Below are 23,226 nucleotides of genomic sequence, written 5' to 3' on the forward strand. Positions count from 1 at the left end.
AAGTTATCAAGTGTGTACTGTATTCATGTAAACTAAAATCGCACTTTCGAATGCAGCTAATTGCAGCACATCATTTCGAAAAGTAATCATTGAATAATTTCCATTCAATGAAACTTAACTAATTTTTCGTCTTTATTTCAACTCTTCACAAATTCCAATTCTAAGTTCGACAGCTCAACTTTATTGTCTAAATTTTGCATATACAGCCATTTTATTTACTTATCGCTAATGCTTTTAAAACCTGTTAAATACATCAAATTGAAATTATCTTCTAAGTGAGTACTGTATTCTATATAACCTACAATCACAGTTTTGAAGCACTCAATGCAGCTAATTACAGCGTATCATATTGAAAAATTATCATTGAATTTCAATTCAATGAAACTTGACCAACTTCGAGTCTTTATTTCAATTCTTCACAAATACCAACTCTAAACTCAACAACTCAACTTTATTTCTAAATTTTTGCATACACAACCATTTTATTCACTTTATTGTTAATGCTTTTAAAACCTGTTAAATACACTTAAGTTATCATTTAACTGAGTACTGTATTCAAATAACCTAAAATCACACTTCCGAATCACTGAATGCCACTGAGGCCCACAATCACGTTCGACGACCCAGAGAAGAACGGAGCAGACTGTAATAATAACAATTATTACACCCCCAGCCCACCTCTTTGGTTCACGTTTTTCCAACCAACGTTGAGCATAGGATAATAAGAACAGCAGAAAGGAAATTTAACAACAAGTTATAGGATTTAATAAGAAAAAGAAAGTGCTTAACTTGTGAAATCCATGCATCTTTTGGATCACCATTATCATGGTAGTTTTTAAATAGAATTTTTTTCTTTCTTATTTCCTTTCCCTCAAACTTATGCTGTAAAAGTTAGAAGGTTCAGCATCAGTCTTCATTACTCATGCTGTTTTGGTAGGCCACAAGAGATGATATTCAATTATTATCAATGACGACTAGTTGCTAGTAAATTAACTAAAATTGAATTTAAGTTTTTCAGAAAATATTCTTTATTCCTCTTTGCTGATCTCTAAAAATATAGTTGGAATCAATGAAAAAAAATTTCATTTAAACGATAAAAAATCATCTGAAGCAGGATTCACATTTCAAGAGATATTTCAAGAAATGATTCACCTGAAATAGGATTTATTGATCAAGAGATATTTTTTGAAAAATGATTCACCTGAAATAGGATTCCTCAATCCAGAGATATTTTTTTTATAAATGATTCACCAGAAACAAGATTTACCTTTCAAGAGATGCTTTTGAAGATGATTTACCAGAACAAAATTTACATTTCAAGAGGTAGTTTCGAAAATGATTCCCAATCTTAAGAGATAGTTTCAAAAACTATTCACCTAAAACAAGATTCACAGTTTAAGAAATATTTGTGAAAATTATTCACTTAAAACAAGATTCGCCTTATTTATAAGAATGATCACCTAAAACGGAATTCATCTTTTAAGAGACGTTTAAGAAAATGATTCGGATGAATCAGAATTCACCTTTCGAGAATTTGTTTCAAAGATGCTATTCGCCAGAAACAGAAATCAGCTTACAAGATATTTTTTTCAAGAATGATTAAGCAATACAAGAATCAGCTTACTGGTAATATGCATATTTTTTATAATCGATTAAAAATTTCGCATTTTTTGATTCATGATTAATTGCTATTCCATTATGTAATCAGAAATTTCTTTTTATTAAATCTGATTTTGCTAGTATTTTCATATCAGTAGATTTCTAAAAATAAAATTATCTATCAAACTTTTATGTGATCATTTGATCAATTTAGTAAATTTCTATTTATTTTTGTTATCTCTTTTAATGTAATATAAGAAACAAAATAAGAAACAAAAGAACATCGTAGAAAAGATACATTTTTAAAAAATCTGAAAATTGGAACCTTTATAGATGATATTCTAATGATATATTTAAACCCAATTAGTTATTTGAATATTGCCTTTATTTAACCTAATTCAATTCATGTGTAGTTGTTAGGTGTTAATATTTATTAGTTAATACTTTTGTTGACTTTGAAAATACTTTTGATGCTCTGGATTGCATCTTCCTCTATTATTTAGCATCCTTTTGAAAATATTTTTATTTCAATTGATAAACTATTATTTTTATATTATTTACTTATTTCATTCTGCACTAATATTTTTATATCAGTAGAGTCAGAAAAATATAAATATATTTTTGTAACTAATTCTATTTTTAGGATCTATCATTTATTTATTTTAATGCAAAAAATGTGAAAAAGCAATTCGAGGTAAAAATATCTTTTTAAAAAATCTAAAAATTCGAACTTTTATAGACGATAATCTAAGAATACATTTGAACGTAATGAGATGTATAAAGAATAACTTTATTTGAAAACGTCAATAAAATTACGTACTGTCGATATTTGTAACTTTAAGTTAACTAATATATTAGATTGTACTTTAATTTGTTATTTAGCATTTGTTTCTAATAATTTTATGCAGATAAATAAATTTACATTGATAAGATTGAAAATTTAAAGATTGGAAATTTTACGTACCACACTATACATATTGAGTAATCGAATCCATCAAAATTAATTTTATATGGCACTTCAATGTACAACTAAATTTGTTATTAATATTTTCAGTTTTTTCCCCTTAAGCTTAATAATTCTGAAAACCATTAAACTACAGAAATTGCATTTGATTATAAAATATTTCATAAAATATTGAAATTAATTTTTAAAGTCATTCTGAGTAAATGAATTTATTATATGAATTATAAATAACGAAAGCATTCACTTAATTAACTTGATTTCAAATACATTTTTTAAAAAATTAGAATTTTGAAGTACATTTGAATTCATAAAATCTATTGCATTTAGTATATTTTAAATTCATGTTAGGAATTATAAATTTTTATTTTGATAGGAATTTATTCATTTATAATTAGAAAACATCAGTTAATTTCAAGAGAAAATTTGACTATTTATTCCTATGTATTTAACGATATATATGCATATTAAAATATAGCGTAAATACTGCTTCTAAATTAATGCTTTATTTTTTTCGAACATACCAACATGGTTCTAACAGTTACATAAATTTATTTAATTAATCTCAAGTTGCATTATCAAATATTGAAATTATATTTGCTTTCATTCATATAAGGTAAAAAAAAAATTGCTTGTAAGCTTCTAAGATGATCATTTTATAAAATACTAATTTTTGCTTTAAAAAACTGCATTAACTATTTGTAACTAGAATATAATTTTTTTTCTTCTCTTTTTTATGCACATTTCCTTTTGATCTAAACATTATTTTCTTCAGATAAAATGTTTACGATTACTAAAAAAATATCATGTGACCATATTATTTTTATTCCTTAAGTATTAAAACATTATTCATAAATAAAACAGTTTTTTTAAATACAATTTATGTTCCTTTAGTTGATTATTCATTGAGCCAATAGTTATTACAAAATTAAGCATTGTTTAATATTTTTATACTTTTATAGCTCAACCATTTACTCTAAAGTTTTATTCAATTAATATATGACATAAAAATCCTAATTTTTCATTGCAAATTAAGACTTCTCAATTATTTATTATAAAATTGTCAATAGCCAAAAATATTTTATTAATAATGCTTCTAGTTTATTAATAATGTTTTTAGTTTATTAATATTTTTCAGCTTATTCATAGTGATTATAGTTCATTAACAATGCTTTTAGTTTATAACTTCGTATAAATGAAATGAGTTGTTTTTGTGTTTATATATCTATAACATTTGTCTAAGTCGTACTTATATGCTTATAAACCAACCGTATTCATTTTATAAAATTTGCTGTTAAGTGCAATTGATTTATGCATTATTGGCACACTAAAGTAATTCTCTTACTAATCCCATCCTAATATCTATTATGTAAAATATTTTTCTGACATTTATCTTTAATTTATTTTTAGAATATGTAAATTTTAGAATTACATAAATATACGTTTAAGAATTAAAAAATTCTGCAGCTTTTAATTTGAAATAATTGTAAACCTTTCTTCCGACATAACAGCACAAAAGATTTTCTTTATTTTTTAAAAAAAAATTGTTAAAACACTGCACAAACAATATCAAATTAATTTCTAAAATACATCAAAAGTAGACAACACAGCATTAAAGTTCATATATAATTAACAAATCAGTATTCGAATCAAGTATTCGAATCTTTAATCAAGTATTCGAATATTTGAATATTTGAATTTGACTTTGGGTTATTTTAAATGTTTCTGCAATGTTTTAAAAACCTTACAACTCTTCTAATCTATAAATAAATTGTTTCAAAAATAGTTAAAGCGGATATTTTAGTGCAAAACTGAGATATTTTGTTTGGTGTTCTTTAAACTTTCAATTTTTTTATTACTATAGCGAGAAATATTTTAGGTGTGGTTATGTTTTTCTAAAATAATGTTCATTTTTGCATCGATATTATTTTAATTTTGAGAGAATCATGCAAAATGACAAATAATTATATATTTAGCAAAAGAATTCGGTATATTATGAATAATATTTTATTTTGAACAATCCATTTTTAAATTACCACTATTCCAAAAGCAAATTACTTGAAGAAGACAGTTTTGAAAATAAGGCATGTTTACAAGTTTATGATTTTATGAAACATTTTGATTATAAAATTAAATCTTTACTGACAACTAATTAGTTAATTTAGTTAATTAATTTTTCAAAACGCTTTTAAAGAAATCATTAATTACAGTCTAAATATTTACATAAAGGTTTATTTGTATTTGTGAAAATTTATTTGCATGATATTGAAAATTTATTTTCAGTGGAATTCAACACAAATTCAACTCAGAGCAGCAGAGTGTTTCAAATTAAGAAGACACAAACTAATATGACTGTAGTATTCGAATTAAAACACATTCTCCGCGTGAAAATTATCTCTGCGATTAACGTGACATTAAAAAAACTATATAATTTAGCCTAATAATTCATGTAAGTTTGATAATTGAATGGGGGAAAATGTTCATGAGTAAAAATTTTATATATTTGTTCCTAAACATTTTTATCACAAACATACAAAGAATGATTTGTAGTTTTTTTAGAAAATCATAATACTGTCAAATTTGGTTTCCCATAAGGACAAACCAGGGGCCAAATGAGTTGAATATGAATTAAATTCTCCTAGCGTACTTACAGTTAAGTCAATTAAAATCCAAATGAACAAGATAAGAAAACTAAGATAAGATAAACTTTACAAAAAAAAAAAAAAAAAAAAAAAAAAGAGGAAGAAGACTTAACACTAAGAACTTTATGTCCTAAACTCTTTTTATAAAACGAATTCTATTAGTATTTACTTATGTATTTGAATTTTGAACTTAATTTGAATCATTTGCAAAATATTTTAATATTAAAAGCTTTTTTAATTTCTAATGCATAAAAAAATAAGCTGATATTTGTTTGCCCGTTGTAGGATAAGTATAAAAGTTTCTGTAGAATAATTTGAAATAAGTAACCTTATTTTCAGGAGTTTAAATTGAAATGACAAAAATTATTAAGTAAAGCTTTTGCTATGCAAAGATGACGGGGAGAAAATAAAATGATAGAGAACGATAATAACATCGTAGAAAGTGATGAGAGAATTTAAGATGATTATGTAAATTGAATAATCATGCCTTGATTACGTTGTTGAGGTAATGATAATAATCATGATATAGATTATGTAATTCAGTGATCATAATCACGTAAACTTATAAACAGAAAATTACAATAATCGATTTCGTCTTAAAATTGAAGTTGCAGTATTCCTTTCGATATAAACACGATGACAGAAATTTTATCATTTGGTGGCAGCTTAATAAACTCCAGTGACAAATAGTTGAATAATTTTCATTTCTTTCAGAATAATTTGAAAAAAATCGGAAAAAAAACCATTGTATTAATAAAACTTTCACAAATATAGGTTTTAAACTTATAATTGAAAAAACACTTGTTTATTGTTTAAAATATATTTTAATTTCCTGTATTTATTCATATATATTTATTTATATATATTTATTTTTATATATATTTATTTATTTATATATATATATTTATTTAAATATATTTATTTATATATATTTTTTCCAATATTCATAGAAGTTTTCATTGAGAAGTTAATTGAATGAAGAAAATTCTTAGATGAGAAAATTGTAGAAATAAGAGTTTCATATAATAGTAGTAATAAAGCTAATTTATATACGAATAAATAAATTTGCTTTCTTACTACTACGTTACGACTTTGTTTTATTACTTAAATAAATTTAAAAATGTCTCTGACAAAAATATTTAAGCAACTAAAAAATTTATTTTCAACTGCATTATACTAAATTTTTTTGTTTTTTATAACCATAATTTTTATTTTAATAATATAATAGTAATATTGAATAATAATATTGAAATTATATTGAAATTCAGAAATATTTTTAGTAATTTTGCATTAATTACATCAAGCAACAGCATATATATGAAACACTCAAAATACATTTCTTCTCAAAATTTTCATTATTTTTTATTTAATATAATATTGATTATTATTTTTTGCATACTTTTTGGTGACCTAGAAACCAAGCATTTGCACCATAATGGCAGTATTCGTTATGGATAAACAAAATAAAAAATACGATTTACAAAAAATGATTTACGAAATTGAAAAACCATCAAAATTTTCAAGTACAGTCAGAGTAAATATAGTAGCTTCTATGCAGCCTTAACATCATTAAAAGTTAAAATAAACAGCAAACTAAACATTAAAAAGTTTCAAGATACATCAAACTATTGGCCTTTAGCTTATTTTTGAAAAGTTAAAGAATTGTAACATTAGTTAAAGTTAAAATCTAAAATGAAGTAAAAATTATTATCATAAAAAATAAAATGAAGTCGAAATTTTACTCAAAATTTACAGTTTAAAATTAAGTCTAAGTACTTCGAGCTTCATTGTTTTTTATTACCATAATTTTTATTTTAATAGTATTGAAATTTATGAATACTTATTATAACTTTTTTTCATATATAATTACTTCAAAAAACAACATATACATGAAGCACTCAAATTAGATTTCTTCTGAAAATTATTATTTTTATTTAATATTAGCTTGATTATTAGTTTTTGTTTACTTTTTGGTGACCTAGAAACCAAACCTTCGGCTCATAATGGCAATATTCGTAATAGATAGGGATCAATTCAGCAAAATCTGATTTACAAAATTCAGCAAACTAAAAAATGCAGCAAAATATGAGTTACGAAATTCAGCAAACTAAAATACTGCAAAATATGATTTGCAAAATCTAAAAACCAACAAAATTTTCAAGTACTGTCGGAATGCAAAGTACAGTAACTTCTATACAGCTTAAACACCGTTAAAATTTAAAAAAAGCATTAAACTAAGCATCAAAAATTTTTAAGAATGATATTAACCTTTAACTTAGTTTTGATAAGACAAAAATAAGTTAAAAATTAATATCATTAGTTTTTTTTTCCATAAAAATTAAAAGGAAGTTAAAATTCCTAAAGTTTCTTAGTTCCCGAATTTTTATTTTTATTTATAATTAATTTTGTTATAGATGACCAAATATGGCAATCTTGGTTATCCATATAGATTAAACCAACTAGAAAAGCCCACCAAAATATTTTACAATACTTAAGAAAAAATTAAATTTTCAAGTCGTAGTACAAAAAGAACTAACAATACAGAGGGAATATCTTTCAATGCGGGATGAAACGGTGTGTATGCCGATGTAACAATCCCTTCGACGCGGTCCCAGCGCTCGATTACCCCTGTGGTGTGGGACGAAGAATGGTCAAATAATAATCTACTGATGCGGTACTGTATTTTATCTCAACCGCTAGAGCAAATGATTATTGTTCGTTTGCTCGGATGATTTGCTCACTGTGTAATACTTTTCTTTCGATTTAGTTGTCATAATGGAGCTTTTTGTTTCATTTTTTTTTCTTTCCAATTTTTTCTTTCACTTGAAGCTCTTTGAATGAGATTTTTTATATCATTTCTTATGAATATAAATGGTACAGTTATTTATATGAAAAATAAAATGGAGTACATTGAGGGGATCATTTTGGGAGTTATCTTAAATTAGTGGGTGTTGTACCATCTATTTGAGAAATGAACATCCATTTCTATAACGTTTACTTTTGTTAAATCATATTAATAAATGTAATTTCACGCTTAATCTCATTGCTCGCGCTAATGACTTGGTTAGAATGATAAAAGTTTAATCCAAATTTTTAGTCCTTTTGTTTATTTTTTTATGCACATGCGTACATATAAAAGTACTTTTCAGTTGACCTGAAAATCTGTTTTTACGTATCAATGTTTTTTTTTTGTTGCTTTTTTTAAACTACATATTTATTGTTATACTCATCTTAATTCCACATTTTAATTTTCAGCTGGAACTTGAATGATATAGCCCTTGCAATTATCGGCATGATAAAGTGGTCAGTATATTGATTCATGTTTGACTATATTATTGTTCAAATTTGCCTCGACCTAAGCTCGTTTAATTGAACGATATTATTGCACAAGTTAAATTTTCTTACTCTAATTTAATGAAAAAAATTTGCTTTCTATGTATGAATGATTTTTTTTTTCAGTTTTAAACTGCATTTTCATAGTTAGACAGATCTTAAAGCCACATTTCCAGCTGGAACTTGAATGATATAGCTCTTGCAATTATCGGCATGGTAAAGCAGTCGGTATTACTTAATTGTTAACCATATTATAGTTCAAATTTGCTTCAACCTAAGTTAAATGTTTAATTAAACCATATTACTACAATATTTAACTCTTCTTAAACTAAATATATAAAAAATATTTTTCAATCGACAAGAAAATTTGTTTTCTGCATATATTCTTCTTTTTTCTACTCTTCACTATATTTATAGAGTTCGACTGATCTTAATTTCCCATTTTCAGTTGGAACGTGAATGATATAGCTCTAGCAATTGCAGATAGCCTGATGAAGCAGTCACTATATTGTTTCATGTTTAGTCATATTGTAGTTCAAATTTGCTTCAATACAAGTTAAGCATTTAATTGAACCATATTACTATGTCAGTTAATTTCTCTTCAACTTCTATAGGATTTCATTGTCTTAGCCTAAAGTGAAAAACTTAACTTGACATCCTATTAAGTTGCAAGAAAATCGTACAATAACACTGTTCATGTTGTTACACTGTTAGATTCTTAAATTATGGTGAAATCATTCTTAATCATTCTTAAATTATGGTGAATCTTAATTATGGTCTTAAATGATTATCATTCTTAAATTATGGTGAAATAACTGGCAGCAATCTGCCCATCCGATTAGCCGTTAATTTTTCGGTAAAAGACATTTTTTACGTTTACGTCTTTGAAACTGTTTACAACTAGTATGGTTACAAAACCATGAATACAAAACTATACGGTTTTTTAACAATTTACAATTATCAGCAGTTTCAAAACCGTAAATAAGAAATTCAAATGGACATTAAGCTATACTTTTTGTTAGATAATGGACATCGGAGAGAAAAGGACAAAAATTGGAGAGAGCAAGGCACTGAAAACTCTTCATGTGAACATGGAGGAAATAATGTGGTGTCAACACTGGGACTCGAACCCAAATTCTGTCTGTCACGTGACTGAGAGATTAGACTACTCGGCTATAATATGTACACAGTTGTAAGAAGCTAAGTGGATTCATTTAATGGGTTTAGTTGGTGCGATAAAATTTTGATAGTTTTATCGTATTAGGTGAAAGAAGTTAATAAACGGTTTCTCTCTCAGTTAGCAGTTTGATTGCCTTCTTATTAATCGGTATTTGACTGTTTCGTTAGAATAAGTTTAAATATCAATTAAATAAATAATTATTTGACCATTTTTTCCAAGATATAATAATTATTTGACCATTTTTTTCCAAGAAATTTCTAACGATGTAACTATGTGTAATAAGTATAAAGTTATTATATTATGCGCAATAAGTATAAAGTTATAATTAGGGATACTAAGTTATAATTAGGAGTACTAAGTTATAACTACAGTTATAACCCCAAGATGAGTACGCTGCAGATTTGTTTTGACCTGACAGACAAAATTAAATTGAACTTTATTTTAACGTAATAATACAGTGCTGTAATAATGCGATGTTACTACGGAAAACAATTAAAAAAATAGAGGGATGTTTAAAAATTTTAAATTGTGAGAATTACGAAAAAATAAGACATTTTTTCCACTTAAAATTTCAGGGACTATGTATTTATTTATTAATTTTTAGTACAGGACTCGAAAATTTTCTTGTTTAGTGGGTAGGTATAACTGAGGTTGACTATATAGTTTAAGGCGGAAGTATTTCTTTTCTTTTTTCTCGTCTTTCTTGTTTTATTTTTTAGAAAATCATTCAAAATATAAATTTACCCTTATTTTAAGAGAACTTTCGGATCTTAAAATTTTAGAACGGTTTAAACTTTTTTTTCATTCACCAGTCATAGAATTCATTTGCTTTTAAAATTTTAATTTTAATATGGATTTGCTTCAAAAGCTAAAAATAAAATAAATCAAGAATATTTTTCCTTTTAATTTCACTGTTGTAAAATTTTTATTTTGTTTCAGTTTATATATTTCCTTTCCCTGATTTCAAATAATTTTTTGCCATTATTTTTGTTATCGCGCATAATGTCAAACAAATAAATTTGACCTTAAAGACAAATATGTTAGGTAAAATAAAATAAATAATAAGAAATATTTAATGTTGACATATTTTGAAAAACATGCAACAATTATACTTGTTTAAGAATAAATATCTTTTTAAAGGTTTTATATTTGTTATAAATATTATTACTTATTTAGATTCAAAGAAATGAAATTGCTTAATTGTCATGTGTTAATTTTTTTGTTTTTTACTAGTTGACATTACTCTTATCAAAAGTTTTTTTCTTTTTTTTTTCTTTTTTTTTAAATCTTATGTGTTGTAACAACCTTTACATTTTATTCCATCACCTCTCCAGTTTCTCGCCATTTTTTTTTATTCCAAAACAAATCTAAATTCGCATGACTAAAAGGAAAATACTAATACATTTTTATTATTTTTTCAATAAATTCACAATTTTTATTCATGGCTTCTGTTGAATTTAAGGATGCACAAACACTGAAGAATACAAGAAAATATTGAAGAATTTCCTTCTCTTCCCTTTCCATCAAAGAAAAAATAAATAAATAAATACATAAAAATAAATAAATATATTAAAAAAAATATATAAAAAAATAAATATAAACGAAAAAAGAAAAAGAAAAAATTTAGCCAACCCTTTTATTATATAAGGTATTTTTATTCCAAAAAAAATCTGTACATTTATTACTATTGGCTAATGTAAATCAGAATAACTTTAATCTTTTATTGCATGGAACAAAGCTTCAAGTATAACACACACAGAACTGGGAACAATACTGTAAAACACTTCGATATAACAACCTTGATATAAAAATCTTTGATATAACATTTATTAAACTTTATCATCAGATTGACCTTACTCTTGCAAGTGATATACCTTTATAGTTCTCTAATTAACGGATATTAGTGTCATAAAAAAACCAGAGAAACAAATTTTTCTCTTACATTACTGACAATGTCTTATACTTTGTCCTAAAATGACTTAATTTTTAACAGAACGATGTGGTGAAGAGAAATCAATAATTGAATATGTATGTCTAAGCAGTTTCTTTTCTTTTATCTTAATGTTTTCAAAAGAAAATTATAGCTCGATTTAAGTTTTCCTCATTTAATCTTATGTAAGCATCACTTTAATCAACAAAACAAATTATTTCAATATGACTTTATGCATATATTCTTTTGTTTTTTGTTGCGGCAGCTTGTACTAATTAAATTACTCTAACTAAAAATCTACCAATTGATTATCTTAAAAAAATTGTTTATACTTAAAACAAGAAAGAAAATGTAATGCCTACAATTAAACGCAAGTTAATCAGAAAACAATAAACCTAATAATTTTCAACTTTTGCTCTATTTTTTTTATTTAAAACCAAAGGGGAAATTAAGAAGAAGAAAAATTCAATCAGACATATTTTTCTCAATTCAAAATAATAAAAATTTAAATATTGCCCAGACCACCCCTGTAGCGGAACAAAAACCATAAGAATTGAAAATAATTGTTCTTATTCGGATAAAAGCTCCTATCAAACTATTTAGAAGAAAACTGTATTCACCTTTGATATACGTATTAAATTATATGTTTTGAAAGCTTTACGGCATTAGTTAAAATTTTATCTTTGAATTTTATTATGAACCGTATTAATTTGTTTTCAGGCGGCGATTCAGCAAAAACTAATGTCATCATATTGGAATGCTTCCTTTTTAAAGTCCTATATTGTTATTTAAAAAAGAGAAAAAGAAAAAAACTACTGTATAATAAATACCCTTTGATTATTGTGTCCGTTAAAAATATATCGTCTCTTACTATCTGATCGCCTTTGTTTGGTCTACAATGGCAAATGAACCGTCTCAAAGTTATGATTCTAAACTGTCTTCCCCCTAACTAGTATTACAGTTTTCTTTTTGAACTGTTTTACAATTGAAGTTTAAAAGATATTATATATATATTTTTTTTTTTGTCAAGGAAAAGTATTTAGTATAATGTGATTTCTTTTCGGTTGATATTTACAGTGATGATTCCTTTGCTATTATGAATAGAAGGAAAAAATACTACAAATGGTATTCATTTCGTTTTGTTAATAATATTATTTTTAATAACGCCGCATTCATCAATGGTTCTTTAGAAATAAAGAGTATTTGCACTTAAGTTGACTCTTGCATATCGACAGCACTCAACAGTCAAAGAGTTAAAGACGGAGGAAGATAACCAAATACGCTTTTAAACATCTGTACTTAATTTCCTCAAAACATCTGTATTTACTGAGATCAGCATACATTTCAAAGCATATAATATAAAAGGTTGTCACCCGAGTTGAATTAAAGCAATGTGCACTGTTGAAAAAAGGTTTCTCAAAATTGAGTCAAAAATGAGTCTTTTCTGTTAATGTCACATACTAAAAATTGCTCCGAAACAAATATTTGAATTTGAAAACGCCATGTACTCCTCATTAAATACAACGACATGCTCAAAATTCAAACCGTATATCCATCTTTTTTTTTTTTTTTAACAAAATGCATAGTCTCAAAAGAGACATATCTCACTGAGAAAAAATATATCCAAAACTACCACAATATGGTACGGTACTTTGCATCTGGCTCTATGGGAACACCAAAAAGCATTGTAATTTTTACCGAAATGCTTTGGTAATGATTTTTGGTAAAGTAAACAACAACGACAAAAATGGTTTTACTACCACGCTGTTTGGTATTGAATGTGGTTATTTTATCTTATGGTATAATGTGGTTATTGTATTGTGGTCACTGTTTGGTATTATGTGGTTATTGTATTTATTTTATGTGGTTATTTATGGTATGTAAACCATTTATTCTGTTAAAGTTACTTTTCTGTTTTGAAATTTTACGTAGTGTGTGGTAAAAAATATTGTAATTTCGAAAACCAGAATGTTTGGCAAACCGTTACCATACAAACGAAAAAAAATAAATAAATGAATGGTTTAAGTACCGTATATTTTGGTTTTGTAACCAGAATTACGTTGTTGTTTTATTTCTTTCACCAGGTATGTCATTACGATACAAGTACGGTAATTTTGCTTGATTTTTTTGCTGTGCATGTACCAATTTTTGTAGTTTGTTATTTAAATGAAAGTGAGGATAGTCTCAAAAAGGAGACGTCATATACTCTTGTTTTTATTCATTTGTCTTTTAAATGAGCATAATTATAAAAGTAAATTTCGATTACTTAATATTTGATTTAATAGGTGCGGTAGGAGTTTTAAATTGTAACGTTGCAAGTTCTTTCATTGTTTTAAACTAAGTAACTACAAATGGAAAAATTCGTAGTTTAAACAAAATCAGTCGAATAATTTTTTGAGAAATTAAAATTTAAGTATGCGGAATTTTTGAAGTCTTATATCTCAATTCAATCAAGTTCTCTCAGATTTCGGATTTTGTCTTTTAAAATTAGATAATTTAAAATTGGAAAAATTTGTTTTGTCTACATTTTATAAATTTTTAATCAATAAATTAAAAAACAATTATTAAAATTATTTCTCACACTAATTATATACAGATAAATTAATTTTGTCACCAAGTTTTTCTTTAATTTACTTAAAATGTTTCGTGGAATAAGCAAAAAGTGAAATAATCATCTTCGATTTCTTAACTAAAGGTATTGGGGCCATATTTTTCAGATTGCAGCCTTTTGTACCATAGAGGTTGGCACTAGTTTTTGAAAATCCATTCTTTTGAACAAACATTATTCAAGGTGGTATATTTTTTGACCAACTTATTTATTTATTTACAAGTTTAACTTAATGAATATATATTTTGCACTCCAAATTACATTCCTCAAACAAAATTTTTTCACAGCAATTACATTCATTTGAAAAATGTTTAATTTGGCATACAAAAAAAGTACTGAATAAATTATATCAGTAAACTAATTGTGCAATGTTTTTTAAATTGAGTTGAGTAAAATATTACAAATACTGTCACATCTTAATGTAAACTGCATTTTCTGCCATTGACATTTGAAAAATTTTAAATTTTCTGAAAGAAACATTTTTACGATACGATCCCCAAATAAGTTTAAAAGCAAGAAAAAAATTTTAAAAAAAGAATTTGTATACACAATCTGGTCAAAAGAAATATTACTTTATGAAAAAAAAATTTTTTTTAGCGAAATTGTTTTTCTATTATCAGAGCATTGTTTTTTATACTTACTATTGAAGTATAAACAACAAATAAAATTGAAATCAAGTAGTCCCAATTGTGAAATTGAAAACGTTCCTCATCTATACAATGTTTAAAATTACAGGACATACTATAAAATAGATTTATTTTAACATATGCTATGTAAAATAACAATTGGAGTTAAAAAAAAAAAAAAAAAAAAAAAAAAAACAACTTTAGAATAAGATATTTTAAAAAGAGCATTCTTCTCATGCCCCCTTTTTTTTTCTTATGAGGTTTAAATGCATTTTTAATTCTTAAAAGAACACAAGAATCAAAAATAATGCACTGTTAGAAGTTTCTCAGAAAAAATGGTTTACCATATTCAAATAAAAAAGTCAATTAATCAAAGATAATATTGTATTCAAACTGTTAATTGTGAAAATAAAGCGTTTATTAATTGCGTTCGCCTAATACAGTTAAACAAACAGAATTTTATCGCACCAACAAGGCCCACTTAATGAAGCCACTTAGTTCCTTACAGCTGGATGCATATTTTAGCCGAGAGTCTATAGTTTAGCCTCTGTCAATATCATCACCGACAGAAAAGGGGTTCGAGTCCAGGTGTAGACACAACAATATTTTTTCTATTCCTCTCAACACATGAAGAGTTTTCAGCATCCTGCACGAACTATTCTCCCATCTCTTATGATAGGTGAAACAACCAGATAAGCTAATTAAACCACATTCCACGGTTCATTTGATAACACACAATATAATCCCACTTGAGCTCCAATGCCCGTTACGTAACGAAAAGCTTGGCTCCGATGTCCAGTTAAATTTCTTTTTTTTTTTTACGATTTTGAAACCATGCTAGTTGCAAATGGTTAAAAACCAATATTGTTTTGTATTCACGCTTTTTTAACCATGCTAGTTGTGAACGGTTTCGAAAACGTAAAGATAAAAAAAGTACTTAACTGTAAACTTTACGGTTAATTGGATGGACACAATGTTGGCAGTTATTTTACCGTAATTTTAGAATGAAAATTCTAAGAGCGAAATTGAAATATAATTTATTTTGATTCTTCAAACTTGAATTTATAAATTTAAAAAGAGTTGTGGATGAATGAAGTAAGCTTTTGTGACAACGAAGCAAGCTTGTATGACGTAATTATTGAAAGCATTGAAAAATGCATTCCTGAGTTTTGTGCTTTTCCTTGATTTATTTATTTTTTAGTATTTCTTAGTAGCCAGGTAAAAAAAGTAACGAAATAACACGGAAATACCTTTTTTTTCTTCAAGTCGTGTATGAAATAAAAACCCATTTCAATAACTTTCCAAAAATGAAAGTTTTTGACTTTTAATCGAAAAGCCGACACTAAAAATCATTTATGATATCTGCACCTTTATAAATATTCAATGCATTTACATTTTTCGATGCTTTTAACAATGACGTCATACAAGCTTAATGGCCAGATATCGTGAGAGAACATCCCCTAGTGACAAATTTGATACCAGTTTTCGAATGTCTTATGAAACGACAACCCCAAAAACTCGCCGTAATTCAATATTTAAAAGCCAAGGATAAGGATGGCACCTTAATGTTCATGGATCATGAAACCATTTGCGTGTGGACATGATCAGATCCACCCACAAAGATCCTCACAATCTGTCTTTATTTCGAAAAGAATATTTGCATATTTCATCGCCACATCGAAAATCTCATGTTTTGAAATCAGAGCTTAATGACTTTCAATATATTTACATTAATCTTTAAAAAGATTCGAAATAATGATATTTTTATTTCTTAAATAAATATTTAAAATGAATGCCATTGTTATATCGAAAACTAAAACTACGAACTAATTGTTGGCGTTATACTTTTTACTTTATCTCTTAATTAAAAGCTATTACAAGCTTTTTTTCTGCTGAATTTTTAAGTCAATTATAAATGCTTAAGTTTTTTTTTTAAAAAATAAGAAAATCATAAGCGACATAAATGCTGATTATTTTTCTGTCATATTTTTTATTTATCATTTTTAATATTTTAGCTAACTAATACATTCTGTCATTTCTTTCGATTAAAGAAATAGTACTCGATTGTAGATCATTGGTGCTCAAACCCATAAAATCAATTTCTGAAAGATACTTAAAATTTCCCAAAGAAAATCATTTCGGTATAAACACATCGTTAGAAATTCTTTTCGAGTTTTGCACCTTAATATAAGTATTTTTGATTGAGAATACTGCTGAACACGACTAGACATTTTTATCAAGGTGTTTTGAACAATTATATTCTATTGAAAGATAGTATTCAATTGCTGAACATCGGAGTAAAAACCGATAAAATTAATTTCTGGAAGTAACTCATAATTATCCAAAGAGAAGCATTTTGGCATAACTACATTGATAGAAAATTTTGTTCGAGTTTGCTCCATCACTTTTGTTTGAGAATCATTACTTTTGTTTGAGAATCAGTGCTTTTGTTTGAGAATACGGTTGAACGTGAACCGATATTTTTAACAGAGTATCTAAAATTGGAGAACTTTAGCCAAGATTTTGAAAAACATTTTAGCCGTTGAATCAATTAAATTCACACTCTCAATTAATGCGATTTATATTAAACCTACATTGGTAAATTGAACAGGATTTTTGTCAATTCATTCACACTCATACAGAAACATCTAACATTTTAAAGCTTTTAAATTTAATCAAACCGTGCATCATAAAACGAAATGAACAATATTTTTTTTTAAAAAAAGAGCTTCAAAAATACAACTGCAATTGTGAAATAAATTATTTTTCTTACTGTCGATATCTACTTCACTAAAGGACAGGAATCTGAAATTGCTATTTTATTGTTATCATTGAAATGGTCACTTAACATTCTTTTCCCAGAATAAATTTTTTAAAATGCCAATTAGCTTTCACGAAGATATTTACTTCCCTTATAGTAAATATCTAATATATCTAATATTTAATTTAATGCTCAGATAAAAATATGATAAAATTACCATACTGTAAAGGCATATCTGACAAAAAAAAACTTAATTCAGGTAATAAAACCAAACCAAAATATGAAATATTTAAACCATTTATCTCGTAATTTTTTCTTTCATACGTTAACGATTAATTGGAAATTCTGGTTTTTAAATTTATAGATCTTATTACTACACATTTAGTAAAAAAATGCAAAAATGAAACGTAAATTTATCCGAATAAATGGTTTTTATGCCTTTCTTTAAGGTATAATAAAACTGCCAAATTTGACCACATTACCAAATTTTTTTTTCAAATTATAAAGTTATATTTTATTTTAAATTTTACTAAAATATTACCAAAACGCTTCGGCAAAAATTACTGAGCTTTTTGGTTTTCCCGTAGGGCCAGAAACACCGTAAATTTTAATATATTCTGGTAGTTTTGATCATACTTATTTTATCAGCGAAGGCTGAGCACATGATGAAGATTATTGAGATTTCTTGAAATTAGAAATAACAAAATCGATATTCAAATAATAGGCATCTTTTAATCTTATTTGTTTGAAAAATACATATGTGATATTCATCTGAAAACAAGGCTGGACAAAAACAGTTTAATCGAAACTAAAATACTACAATTCTAATGATAAAAAAGAGAAAAGGCACATCATGATGAATGAGCACTCGAAATAAATTTTACATTCATTATCCGTTTATCTTTTTTAATGAAAACCATAATGGATATATTAAAAAAGTCTTTTAATACCAAAATTACTAAGCTAAAACATATGTTTTTATTTTCTTTATTTAAAACATTAAAATAAAATAAAAATTTCGTTTATTTTGATGCATTGAGAAAATAAGGATGGTCAAACCTACCAGAATATGATAAAATTTATCGTGTTTCTGGCTCTATGGAAACACCAAAAAAAACTTTAATTTTTACTGATGTGCTTTGATAAAAATATTGGTAAAATTAGCAATCAAATATGGTTTTACAACATGTGGTAAAATTTGGTTATTTTATCATAATACCTTAGAGCATGACATAAAAACCATTTATTCGGTTAAATTTACTTTCCGGCTTTTTATTTTTCACTAAATGTATGATAATAAGAACTATGATTTTGACAACCATAATTTCCGTAAAACTGATATCATACGAACTGAAAAATTACCAAATGAATGGTTCAAATACCGTTTATTTTGGATTTTATTAACAGAATTGCGTTCTTTTTCTACCAGAAATGTCAATATCATACAGTGAATAATTTTACCTGAATTTTTCAGATCCTGTCTATAATAGATATTATATTTAAAAAAGGAATAATAAGTATTTATGTGATTGAAATTTGTTAACTAAAAGTATGTGGAAACGCACTGGTAACTGGTATGAATCGCTTTATCTCTATTCAAATGAGCATTAAATTAAGGCATAAAATAAAAAACATGACTTAGAAAAAAAGCAAAAAAATAGAAGCAGTAAAAAAAATGCAAAAACGAAAATTAACTACGTTTTTAGTCTAATATCTTACTTTTTTCATTAACATATTTTTTCCCAATAATTATGCTGTATACTTAATTTTGAAAATAGGAATTTAAAGCATTACTGACGTTCATTTATTTCTTGTTCCAAACTTAACGTAAAGTTCGTATTAAATAGCGCGTGGCCGACATTTTTATTAACCCAGTCAAAAATGAAACTACGAACTTCTACGTCTATAAATGAAATACTTTACAGAAATTGGCATTGGTAAGTATAGTAAAAGTACATCTTAAAAGCTAACATTTCTTTACAGTGGAAAGTAATTACTTTAAAAATTGCTCTCATTTTGATAAGGCATATCACTTAAACACCGTTCCACTTCACCTTTTTTGTTGGCTACCAATTTGGCGATGTATTTTTAAAATACCAATCACAGAGGTGGTCTAATAGTGGAAACAAAGAAATGAGCGGGGCAATTAGACTTGGTGACTCGAATATTAAAGCGACGCACCATTAGCTAATATTAACCTATTCCCCACTCCTGGCATGAAAAAACTATGAAGATTCGTTCGGAAGTTAGAATTTAATTTCAATTGCCACCTAAGTATCCAATTGAAGAGTACCCTTTTTATGGCTCCCGTTACATCAGCATTTAACGAGACCTTAGAACCTATTAGAAGAACAAGCAAACCATGTCCGTGGGTGTCAAAATCCAGGAATTCGGACGTGTCCATTGGACGCAATGGAACTCCCTTAATCACAACTGTCACCCTAAATAGTAATGACAAAGATTGGCACAGTTGATTGCAGGTTTGCAGTGCCTCATTTTCACAGTCGTTTATGATAATGTCTTGGCTCTTGCCAACATGATTAGGCAACGCGTTATAGCACGTTTTCGTATATTTTTTCTGTCTCTTTTCTATGATCCACCAAGTGGAACGCTTCGGAATGATGTTCTAGAAAAAGCTAACGCGCTATTTCGAATTGCAGAAACAATTTTATTCTTTTTATTTATTTTCCCCTGCTTTCACTATCTCTCATTTAGAATTTAAAAACGCCAGATAATACTAAATAATTCAGTGTGTAATTATTTGGCATGGCTATATGATTGATCATTTTAGAAGGGTAAAAAATAATTGGAAAACTTTTTTATTTTCATAGAGATCATTAGTTTGCATAATGTTGATTAATTGTTTAATTTAATAAGAATTTTGAGGCGAAATTAAATTTTTTAATCTAAATTTTGAGAGCATTTAAATGATTGTAAGAAATTTTTATTCATGAAAATAAAGTAGAGCTTGACATGACAAAAATGTTAAATATTTACTCTGACTAATATCAAAACTTCCAGACAAAAATGCTGCTACAAACAAGATTTACAAATTTTTAATAGGTAATTAAAGCTTATACAAACCAAAATATTGTAAAATTACTTGGATTTTATAACAACATGAGTTTATACCATCATAAAGTTAAGATTAATTCTCGCATGCAGGATGTTCTGTAATGACCAACATTAATATAATTTTTTATGGAATCTAGATAAAAAATTCAGTGAAAATACTTTGTTTAATAAGAGATGCAATTCAATGCTTAACTTCGAAAAAAAAAATATTATCGAATCCTGACGACTCACTATCGTGGTCTATTGGAGCAAAGGGAGATTTCATTAATAAAAAAAAACCCGGTTTATTTGTTTTTATTCGAATTTAAATACTATAATTGCATTAGGGTTTTTCTTGGAAACTATCAGCTTCAGCTTCATATCAATAGTTTTTTATATAATAGCCTCTTAATTGTGCTCTGATTGACCTCGATAATGACTTGTCTAAATTTGATTTAAAAAAATTTTACAGTGGAATATTAATTTTTGAATTCTAAAGTGACTTAAGATTATGATTCTTACTCGTAAAAATATAGCTATATACATATTTAGGGCTTGATTGCAGAACACTCTGCAAATAATAATAAAAGAGTTTTAAAGAAAAACGAGAGAAAAGATAAGAAAACAAACTTCTAATAGCTAATTGCATATTATGCACGCTAAAATACGACATTAAGCTTAAAATGCGAAATAATAAATTTGGCTAAATTTTAAATAACTATATCTCACTATTGGGTTAAAAGAAGACCTTTCATGCATGAGTAAACAGACCTAAATTGCCAACATGAAATGAGCTCAAAACATAATTTTTTAATCCCAAATTAATAATAAAAATGAAGATAAAAAATACTGAAGAATGCTAATTATATTATTTAAACTACTGAAAAAAATCTAATTTGAAAAATAAATCTGGCCAAACAAAGAAAATTTTAGCCTGAAACGAAATAGTCGGAATGAAGTATTTTCTTCCTTTTATTATTTCTAATTGATGATTGCATTTTAACTAATGTTATGATTAGTATAAATTCTACCGATAGCCATTTTATTAATCAAATTCATTAGTCTCAGCTATATTATATTATATTATATTATATTATATTATATTATATTATATTATATTATATTATATTATATTATATTATATTATATTATATTATATTATATTATATTATATTATGTTATGTTATGTTATGTTATGTTATGCTATGCTATGCTATGCTATGTTATGTTATGTTATGTTATGTTATATTATATTATATTATATTATATTATATTATATTATATTATATTATATTATATTATATTATATTATATTATATTATATTATATTATATTATATTATATTATATTATATTATATTATATTATATTATATTATATTCAAAAATTTGAATCAATAAGGGGTTTTGGAATCGCAGTTACTCTGGAGACTCATCTTCCGTTTGTCCGGCCCTACGTTTGAGGTAATTATTTTAAAATCGAACTCAATTTTACAAATCATACATAAAACTAACGAGAATGAAGAAGTTTTAAAAACAACAATTTTTCTTGCTCACAAAGAAGAATATTTTCCTATATCTAATAAACGTTTTTTTTTTCCTTTGCAGAAATTATTTAAATAGAAGATATAGCATCACATTATAGTTATTGAAGATCAGAAGCTTTGTCCTAGAAACAACAGAAATAAAAGTGCCTTGAAGGAAATCTGTCTAATTATAATTGATATATTTATTATTTGTGTTCTTTTGTAGTTATGAATGACATGTGTGCATAAATAAATATTTAAATTATAAAAATTCTATTTATTTAAATCCATTTCCTATTATTCTGATTTTTTATAAGGAAAAGTATACGAATTTTTATGTCTGAATATAAAGATATGTTGCTTTAAAAATACTACTAATACACCGGGTGTTCCATAACCACCTCCCCTAATATCTATTTTCAGAATTCTTTCCAAAAATGTATATACTATAGGGATCACTAAAAAGACGAAACTACTATCGAAATTACTACTACCGAATAATTTGTAAAAATGGGAATCAAACAACAAGACCAATATATTTACCTAATTAACTATAATCTAACTATTACAATTTTAAGGTGTTTTTAGCAACCGTCTTTCGATTCCTTTCTGTTTCTTTAAGCTATCAAATAAGTTTTGGTGTTTTCAACCCGCTTTCTTTAACAGAGCTTACTTTTTTATTCACCTCATAAGTATTATTTTGTAACCCTTACTGCGCACACTTGCTTGACTTCATTTTTCACAAGGATTCTGAAAATATGTTTTACTGATGGTTATTACGGAACACCCTGTGCCTAAACTATCACTTAACTATAAACATTAATAATAGAAAGTCATACGTGAAAAAAGTTTCGCTACAGCACTTCAGTTATGGAAATATTACTTTTTAAAAAAATTAAACAATACGAAAAAATTAAAAGGAGTTCATGAGTTTTCTTTAAATGACCTAAAAAAAAGCTGAATATATACAATATAGCAAGTCACTGCTTAAATTTGTTCAATTTTTCA

At 26.0% G+C, this 23,226-nt stretch overlaps 1 long non-coding RNA gene across 1 annotated transcript; it reads left to right on the forward strand.

The window, feature by feature from the left end:
- Positions 1–284: 284 nt before the first annotated feature.
- LOC139427065 (uncharacterized) lies at positions 285–22,489 on the forward strand. Its single transcript, XR_011638224.2, has 3 exons — positions 285–1,626; positions 8,458–8,505; positions 22,301–22,489. It is a non-coding gene; the product is annotated as an uncharacterized LOC139427065 (long non-coding RNA).
- The last annotated feature ends 737 nt before the right edge of the window (positions 22,490–23,226 follow it).

Source organism: Parasteatoda tepidariorum, chromosome 11, assembly GCF_982258835.1.
Source record: "Parasteatoda tepidariorum strain Cologne lab strain chromosome 11, Ptep-v5.0, whole genome shotgun sequence".
In the NCBI taxonomy this organism is placed as follows: domain Eukaryota; kingdom Metazoa; phylum Arthropoda; class Arachnida; order Araneae; family Theridiidae; genus Parasteatoda; species Parasteatoda tepidariorum.